This window comes from Rhea americana, unplaced genomic scaffold, assembly GCF_003343005.1.
Source record: "Rhea americana isolate MKP2758 unplaced genomic scaffold, rheAme1 scaffold_23, whole genome shotgun sequence".
In the NCBI taxonomy this organism is placed as follows: domain Eukaryota; kingdom Metazoa; phylum Chordata; class Aves; order Rheiformes; family Rheidae; genus Rhea; species Rhea americana.
In genome coordinates, this window is record NW_028186346.1 from 7,141,037 (window position 1) to 7,150,779 (window position 9,743).

Below are 9,743 nucleotides of genomic sequence, written 5' to 3' on the forward strand. Positions count from 1 at the left end.
TTAGATGCTGGTGCCTCAGTCCTTTTCCACAGAAGATTAAAATGCTTCCAATACATTGCTCATTAAGAGGCAGACATCTGCATTTTTTTGTACCCAGGAGAATCTTCACAGCACATAGTAATGCTTACTTCAAATATTACTAAAAATTTCCTTTCYCATAGAACAAAATCTCTTCATCATATGAGCTTGGTCTAGGTTAAGGAGACATAAGCACATGGTGACAACTGACATCTSAGGCTCTTGAGAAAACAGCCATCTTTCTCCATCTATATACCAAGAGGTATACAGTCATCTATAGTGCTGAAAACTGACGGAAAGAAGTATACACTACACAAACAACTTCATTTAGAAGTACAGTCAGTTCAGAAAAAAATAAAGAAGTTTRCCTTTGTGCTTAAAAGGTGTCTATATAGAAGCAAATGAGAGACCAAAGAGAGATCCATGCAAAAAATCTGGAATAGCCATGCTGTGAAATACAGCCCATCTTTTTCTCATTGCCTGCCAAGTCAAATCCTGAATATACTGAGTCCAGAAACTTCCTAAGCTCTGGGAAGCATTTCTGATGACCTTCCTGAAAGGAATTAACAGCCAATAACTTCAGAGATCACCTATTAACAAACTACCCTAAAATAAGAGAGTTCAACAGCTGTAAAACAGCTGTAATGCTTAATAATATAACTACAATACTAGTTTTTATTTATAAGGCAAATATGATGGAATTACTACAAAATAGAATGAGGTTGGGTGGGGCAAAAATGATTGTAGATAAGTTCAAGAAGACTGAAAGAATATTTATTGAAATAGATACCTTACTACAGAAGATTCTTTCACTGTTTCTACAAACATTTAAATCTCAAATTATAAGTAGGCACCTAGGCCACAAAAAGGGGGAGTTTTATGCTCATGCATTAACTAGTCAAATATTATAACAGTACAAGCTTTAGAAATGCAGTTTCCTGAAACTTTACACACATTTCTTGTAAATGCTATTTCTAGCTACCTAACAAGAGCTGTTGAGAAAAATCCTGAATTACTYGTCCATATCAGTTCACAGAGGAACAACAGGTCGGTCACTAGGCTGTAGTTACTGGAATATAATTAAGCTATAKATCTTAAGAGAATTATTACATTATTGTGATGATTGCAACCTATAGAGAGTAATATTTTACAAATACATCTTTATAAAAATATCTACCTCAAATRCAAAGGTTTAAACATACAAAAGTTAAAATTCTTCAACTTCTTTTGAAGGCCCTTTATAATAACATAATCAAAGTCACAGGGACTAGACTAAGGGCAAGAGGAAACAGCAGTGGGATCAAAGAAGAAAAGCCCAAGAAATRTCTGAAAGACAATTTTCATTTGTTATAGGCTAGTTTTTTTACAAGAGCAAAGCCAATAGAAGCGAACCTTGAAGGCAGGCTGAAGACCAAATATCCCAATAGGTAAGAAACTAAGAGACAGAGTAGCTGTGAGAAAAGTAAAATGTTCCGTCAGATGCRGGGTATAGAGCAATTAAAATATACTGAAAGCCAACTACATTATTTATTCGCTTTATAGCTACAAAATGTGTCATAAAATATTCTTTTCGGGTAGCAGAGAGCAGATACTCACTGACAATGATATGTTAAGACARTTAAGAAAACTGAAAAGCCACAAGTCACCAGGGAGCAGAACGTAGCACCACCAAATGACCCACTGAGTGAGAATAAGGCATACTGGATCTCATAGCTACTATGTGCATATAAAAGGTATGACCACCATAATAACCAGTAATCTTTGCCTTCCTAAATATGCCATTCATGGCAGGGTTATCTGAAGCAAAGCTTTCAAGTAGGCTCAAAGTCAGCATCTTGCCACAGATCCAGAAGACATACAACCTCTGCTGTTGTACCTTCTGAAATATTTTCCAGAGGAGAACAGATCTCAGAGAGAAAATCTAATAAGGCATATAACTGGGAACTGTGATGCAGGGCTGCAATTCTAGCTTTTTGACCGTAGAGTCTATTTTGACTCCACAGCCACCTTGACCTCCAGTCAAGTCTTGCTTACAGAGATCAGTCACTGAAGATGGAAGTTAGCTGGCTTTGATTTCTCATATGAATTCAAATTCCCTTCAGTCATATGCATTTGATTTAGCATGAATATCCTAATAGACCTAGCAGTCAGATTACATCATTGTTAAAAGTGCTGTGCTGTCAGATACAKGATACCTGCCCAGATTCATCACAGTAAAGCCTACACAGTATAAATACAGAATCCTAAAGGGGACTCAAATCTCCCTGCACAGCACTCACAACATGAGCATCATGCTCTTGGGGCCATAAATTCTGCACTCAGCCATCTTCACTTCAAATAATACACACAATTTTCTTTCCAAATACATGTTAATGGTCATAAAGTTTACAGTGGGCACAGTGAGAGTTGTCATTCACTTGTGGTGCCTGGGAGTCCTGTTAGAATTAAAAGGTCACAAAAAAATATCTAAACAATTTCTACAGTGCAAAATTTTCTCCTTGAAAAATCATGGAAACATTCATTTTAATCAAATGTTTTTACTGAAAAAAAAAAGAATAGAAATTGCTATTATTCTTTTTCTTTGCATAAAAAAWTTAGGTCTCAACTACCTCTGCTCAAGTTGCAGAAGCTTTATGGAGAGTGCCCTTTTATGAAGATTTAACATGTTGGAAATACCTGTTGAAAGACTGTACTCAGTCAAAATCTGAATTGGACACTTTTTGGCAGTAAACAGCATATCCTAAATTTCCTGCAGATTCATCTCAAAATCTCTACAAAGACTTTTCTCAGAGGAAAGTTCTCCAACCTGGGAGCTCCCCTACAGATCTTTAAAAAAATTGTCATTTGGTAAAGTTTCGTATTTACATAGAGTCATTCTTCATACAACAGTTCCCACTGTGCTGAGTAAAAGACACCTGCAATGCTGGATCAGAAGCAGGTAGCACAGAAACAGAAAGAAAAGCATTTTCTAGYTGGGATGCGCTCTATTTAGCAATGAATGTGTACAGAATTAAGACTAAGGTGTGAATTTTTTTWAAAAAAGAGAGAGACTAAGTAGTAAGAACAGCTTCAAAGAGACCACCTACAGGGCAGTGGAGGGGTCCTGAGGGGAGGGGAGGGGAGTGGACAGCTTTTTCCATTGCAATGAACACATCAGCTGTCAGAACACTTCAGAAAAAAACAAAAAAAAACAAAAAAAAACCCAAAGAAAATACGGGGACTTAAAGGAGGCTACCGAGAGACATTTTAGTGATTTAGCAAGGAAAAAAAAATCAAAACCTATCCCCAAATCCTAAAGAGAATATATCCACCTTTATTAGCAGTCTTCATTTGACCATGAGCTCAAACACAAGACCAACACCTGAAAATAAAATTCAAATACCAGAAGCCCTGTTTTTCTTGAAACTCTGTTTTGCAAAGGAAGGGAAAACTRACCAACTGTTCTGTCAGATTTTCAGTGCTATTGAATATTTCTACGATGACATGCAGCACTCAGAACTGGTAGAACATATTTCTCTTTCTTCTCCAAGAGACAGAGGCAATATGTAATGTGTGGGCCAGTAGTGCCAATAAAAACCCATAATATGATTTTTTTTCCTTGCCTCTATTTAAGGCATGTACAAAAGCAGATACACTGTCCTACCTCATTCCTGAGCATCATTGTCCTCTAGGAGCAAAAAATTTTGGCTCAGAAGCAAAAGTATTAAGAATGCCAGTGAGCCAAGGTAACATGGAGCCTGGCTGTTCACAGGTTTTGTTTTAAAATTTTCTTTCTGCCTCCTCCATTGGAGTAGGAGGAGCTATATTCCTTGTTGTATGGAAAGCTATTTTGTGGATTAAGAGATGAAGGGACATACAAAAAAAAATTAAAATGAAATCTGTAAAATAGCACAGAAAAGCTCTTGGGTGAGATATTATCCATCTCAGAAAGAAGAGCATAAATAGCAGTATTGCAGTTACCACACACCAAAAGCATTTTGGCTGCTGGGAGATGTGGAAAGAAGSAAGAAAAAACCTACCTACTACATGAGAGTATGGAGCTCAGCTTTCAGTCATTTACTCCTACACAAGTACTGCTCAAAAAAGTGAAAAAAAATACATATCTACCATAGTGCTAACATTCGTTACACGAAGACCAGATATCTTTCTCACTTTTCAGATGGGCATCCAAACAGTTTTACAAGATCACAAAAATTCGTTTCCATTTTCTAGAGTCTTTTTAACTGTTAACCTGAAAATTAAAATAATATGTGTCCCATTAGCAATCTCTTGAGAATTTTACACTTTGCAGCTGGATGTTTTTTGCACAAAGTTCTTCTAAACGATTTCGTATTACAGAAACAAAAATGCTTGCATGAACGCTGGCACATTTTCCGAATGAACTAATGCTTTCTAGGAAGCTCAGAAGCAGAAGTGAGGGATGAAACATTCAATRTGGATCCTAGACCAGGGATTTATTGTCTGGGTGAATTAGGCATAAGTACTAGATAGCTCAGTATGCATGCACTTATCAAGCATATAGTTCAACATACACGTTTCATAATTGTTTAGAAAGTTAACTAATCTGTTCTGGTCCAAAGCGTTCATAGCACAACCAAAGTTATTAGATATGCACATAACAGTCCACAAATTGAAATATAATTAATAATTATTCTCTAGTCACAACAGTTAATCACTCACTGWACAATAAATAGGCAATGCTTCAAGCAAATACCAGCTGTAAAATGCAGCGCTGTAATTAAATGAGTTTATCTTACTTATAAATCAGCACGTATTGATATCCCAAGTTTGCTTAATAAACAGCTACAGTTCAAAATACCACGCTTATTATTTTAAGCCATTTGCACATGAAGACGATTATGTTCAAGGTGCCTCAGGGAAAGGAAGCAGATACCAAGAACTCCCTGTGCTATAAACACTGTAGCTAAGTGCAAGTCTGATGATATATGGTTATCACGATTGCAAGGCATACAAGAAGCTAGGAAAAAAATTATTTGTTCTATCAGACTTATTCAAGAAACACTAGGATAAGACTGTATTATCACTGACTTGTGATAATTTATCCTGCTGCACTGATTCCTTAATTATTTGAAAGTCAGAGTACATGAATTAACTTTCCTCTCAGCTTTTATAGCACACAGTGGGTTTCCATACTATGACTAGACTTCTGAAGTACTACTGCAGTATAAATAACAGGTCTAACCACACTATCTCCATGCAACACTTTTCAGTTGCAATGGTTTCTCCACCATTTCTTTGAAAAGACTACACACTTTAATTCTGTCTAAAAATAAAGATACATATTTGCAATTTTTATAAGTGCCACAGAAACACACTTTTTGTTTGAGAATATACATTGAACGATACTCTTTCCAACACAGAGCATAAATTTAAGAGAGAATCCAACACRGTAACATCACCACACTTCAGTGAACAGCATGTAATGGCTATCAGGAAAGACAAGAGAGAAAATCCTCAAGAAAACATACATGCAGAAGCTTTCATGAAAGARGGTTCCATCACATTGGAACGTGTGATGTGAAGATAATGCCCTACATGTACATTCCACATAGAAGATCAATAGGGGTAATGACAAGGTACCTAACCTAGAGGAGAAAGTGAGGATCCCTTATGAATGGAGAGAGCAAGTGCTCTTGGAGGAGAAAATAAGGATATTATGAAGAAATACAAAAGAGTCTGATGAGGATTGGACAACAGAACAAGAGAAAGTTTGTGTTTGTTGAGGGAAAACTGACTTCAATAAAGTAGGATTTAGACTTCCGTATAGAGGATAATTAACAGAAGAGTAAAGCAGACACAGAGCTAAAACAGACTTTAAGAGAATATAATTAGTCAAAATAARATAAATTTAAAAGAACTGCATGAAAGAAATAAACACACAGCAAGTAGAGTTCAGATAAGAAAATGGCACCTCAAAAACATCAACTTTCAAGAAATCTCAGCATTTCTGTGTCTCTCAATAGTAAAGTATTCTGAATGTCTAAAATATATTTCAGAARCTCTAAAAATTATGCCGTATAGCTATGTATTCAGATGTAGCATTTAAATACCTAAGGTTGTACAACCATATTTGAATACTGAGGTCTTTGTGTATGTTATAGATAAWTCAGTCCTACAAGCTGTTATTACTGCACTGTTTCAAAACTTTTTTCCCTCCTGCTTGTTCTCAATTTTATTATTTTCTTTCATTCCACTGTATGGTGACACTATACAATATCACAGAGAGAAACCCGTACAGATTTTTGTTCCTGGTATCCAATTCCTCCCTGAGGAGACAGCATTAGAATAGGAACTAAGCTGTCCAATATTGGTTCTAGAAGAGTTGATTATATCCCCACATATGAATCCTTAATATATTGTTTATTAGCTTTTTCTTCAAAAAATACTATGTACTAAAGCAATAAGAACACATTTTGCTAGGCTTTAACATTTTGAATTCAGGGTGGCATTTTGACCACTCCACATACCAGACAGCTGTTGAGTGGTAGCTAACATGCATCAGCAATTATTTTGGGCACAGAACAGATGACTTGGTTATTTCCCTTTTTTTAAAAAAAAAAAATAAATCTTTGTTCTTTTACTGAAAATTCTCAAGAATAGGCTTAAAAGGTAAAAAAAAAGAAATTGCACTTGCAATGGAAAATGAAGCGTGTACTTGTTACCTGTTACCTGTGCCTCCTTTTAAAGCCCCTTCTTCTTTTTAAGTCCATAAAGATAATACTTGTTACAGTAAATATTACTCACTCTTCATAAGTTATTGCAACCTGCTCTGTAAAATCAGTGATTATAGACTCAATTTCCACACATTCTCATGGTCCTGCTATACCTCTAGATCGACTGACTGAATGAATACTGAGTTACATCTTCTACATACTAGCATCAGAAATTTCCATTAAGAACCYCATGCTAAAGGATTTTTCTAATTGATCAGTTTCCACTCAGGTACCTAAAAAAGTTTTCCAAAATGCTTACCGAACTGACGTCTTTAGCATCTTCAAAAATCTTTCCTCCTTCCTCCTAAAATTCCTACTAAGAACAAARATAGAGATGTCTTATTTTGATAGCTAGATAAGATTGGAGTTTCTTGGTGGTGTTTTAGGAGAAGAAAAATCCAGTTTAGTGAACAAAGTCTTCTTTTGCTGATGCCAAACAAAAAATATGTTAATGGTACAGGAGTTAATTTGAACCTTAAATACATTTTCCAGCATGTTCAAATTTTCAAACACATTAAGTGGAAGATAAWTCCTAATTTTGATCATTAATAAGGAAGGACAGTATAAGACATCCTAAAATTAAGGTACAAAGCAAGATTCTATTCACTAGAATGTATTCAGAGATACTAAATGAATTAAGCGTCCACTCTATTTAGCAAGTGAATAAAACACAATAGTGCCTCATGTGTATAACAAAAAAAACTATTCTGTGTTAAATACTTTATTAGTCCAGACTGACTGAAGGTTTCCGTTTCATAACTTCATCTGTCCTTCTAAACAATACACTCTAATGTGGCTTCTGATTCCATTGCCTCATTTTCATAGACCTCACATAGCATTTAAAAAATATATTTTTGAATGTGTTTCTACTTAAAAAAAAATTCACGAAGAGTGAAGTAAACCCTAAAAACTCAGATTTTTTAATGAGTCAACATTGTAATCATACACATCATAAAGTCACTGTAGCAAAGCTGCTGGAAGGCAGAATGTTCATAGAAATGAACTCTGAGGCATATGCAGCTCTGGAACACTACTCATCCTAAATCTACACATCATTAGGCAACGGATGACGTGGGTACCTGGGAATGATAAAGAGTCCAGTATCTACACATGTGTGAGGGTGCATACTATTCTCTTACTTCTCATGTATGAACACCATTTAGATATTAGAGAACACTCACAAAGAGAGCAAGATAACATATTTTGGTAGAGGAAATAATAGCTCCAACTGTACATCACCACAAATTTCTGAAGTTATTCATCAGTCCACAACAGTCTATGTCTCCTCCCCCTTCCCTTCACGGAGTTTTATCAGAAGAGTAGAAGACTATTTATTTATTTATTTATTTAAAGATTACAATAATCTCCATTCCTGACCTCTCTAACAGCTGTATGCCAGGGAAATCCCAGGCACCAAAGCTTGCAGCCACAGTCAAATTTCTCCAGGTGACTGGAGATGTTCAATCAGCCAGGGAAAAGCCATTACTTTGCTCAAATGTCAAGTTTTCTGATGTTATCTCAAGAACATTATTGGGATATTCTGACCAAAGCTGGATTTAATGTAGTCTTACACAATCACTGGAAGGGAAAAACTGACCCCTGAAAAAACACAGCTGTCGGTCATATTGCTGGGCAGTTCAAGGGAAGCAGCACAGGGGACTGCCTGGAGGACCATACGCATTTCTTAGATCAGGGAGTCAGACACTACAAACTGAAGAATTTGCAAAGTCTGAAATATATCTTGGCAAGTGTTGAGAAATGTGAGTTGTGGGAGTTCAGTTTAAGGAAACTTCTCAGGGTCTTGCTGGTTTAGCATCAGTGAGTTCTAACATTTGCATCTCAAAAGACACAAATATTGAGTAAGCTGACAAAAATTATATCATCCAAAAAGGGAAATCCCTAACTTAATAACATTGCCTCCTGAGTCAAATGAGCTGTAAAATTTTAGCAAAAATTCAGAAGTCAAATGTATATCAAATGACCCATGCAATTTAAAACACAAAAGACAAATATTCCCCCCAAAAATGCAAATGAACACTTCCCTTCCGCAAGTGATCTGACTGTAGTCAACCAATTATATACACATCTATAGGAACAGGGAATTTATTTTTGCAACCCACAGACATACCATGTCCACTACTTCAACTTAGGAAAAGAGAAATATCAGCACTGAAGAACATCTTAGAATTTTAGTTTACATGGTAAATCCAAGTCTTCCCCCACCCTGATTCAAAGGAACCTATTCTGTATCTACACATTTGAAAGGAATTTGGCTCAGATATAGGTTAGCACTAGGTTCACATTACAAATCATGAATCTTCAGTATGTAACATTATGGTTAACACTCAACCATTAAGAATAACAAAAGGTAGCAGACTACAGAGCTATGAAAAAATCATAATCAGTTTTTAGGGATTTAATTATTATACTCAACTGCAATTTCAAGACGATAAATGAGCTAGTTTTTTTTTTTCCAATCAGTATTCCAGCTCAATAAATAGCTTGCACAGCAGGCCACAGCTTTAGTACATTCTCTTAAGCACTTTTAATAATGCAGTATATAATACAGTTCAATTATTTCTTTATAATTTACTACCTTTGGCTCTGGAAAACATAAAGCTTCCAAATTCTATCCTGTCAGTCATCTTTTATTTTATAATTCAGATTTAAATGTTCAAATTTTTATTGACACTTGCTCATAGTACTAGCACTACTATTCAGTGCTATGGCATAGAGTGTATGCAGATACTTCTAACAATACCAACAGCAGAAATACGACGAGATTGTCCCAGAAAAGTGCCAATATCAGTATACTAAATGTCTCATCACGAGATGAATACTTTTGTGTACATTTACTGAAATTAGAATTTTTCAAAGTTGTGACATGTAAATATCTTGAATATCTTGAAAGAATATTACCTAGAACATACCATGATGCAACTTAAAGTATCTCACAAGCAAAACAGAAGGTAGTATATCAAAGGGATTTTT

General features: G+C 35.5%; 1 protein-coding gene across 3 annotated transcripts in view; it reads right to left on the reverse strand.

The window, feature by feature from the left end:
* Positions 1 to 9,743, reverse strand: part of FGF14 (fibroblast growth factor 14) — a 243,346-nt gene that overhangs the window by 178,474 nt on the left and 55,129 nt on the right. The gene's annotated exons all lie outside the window — the stretch shown is intronic.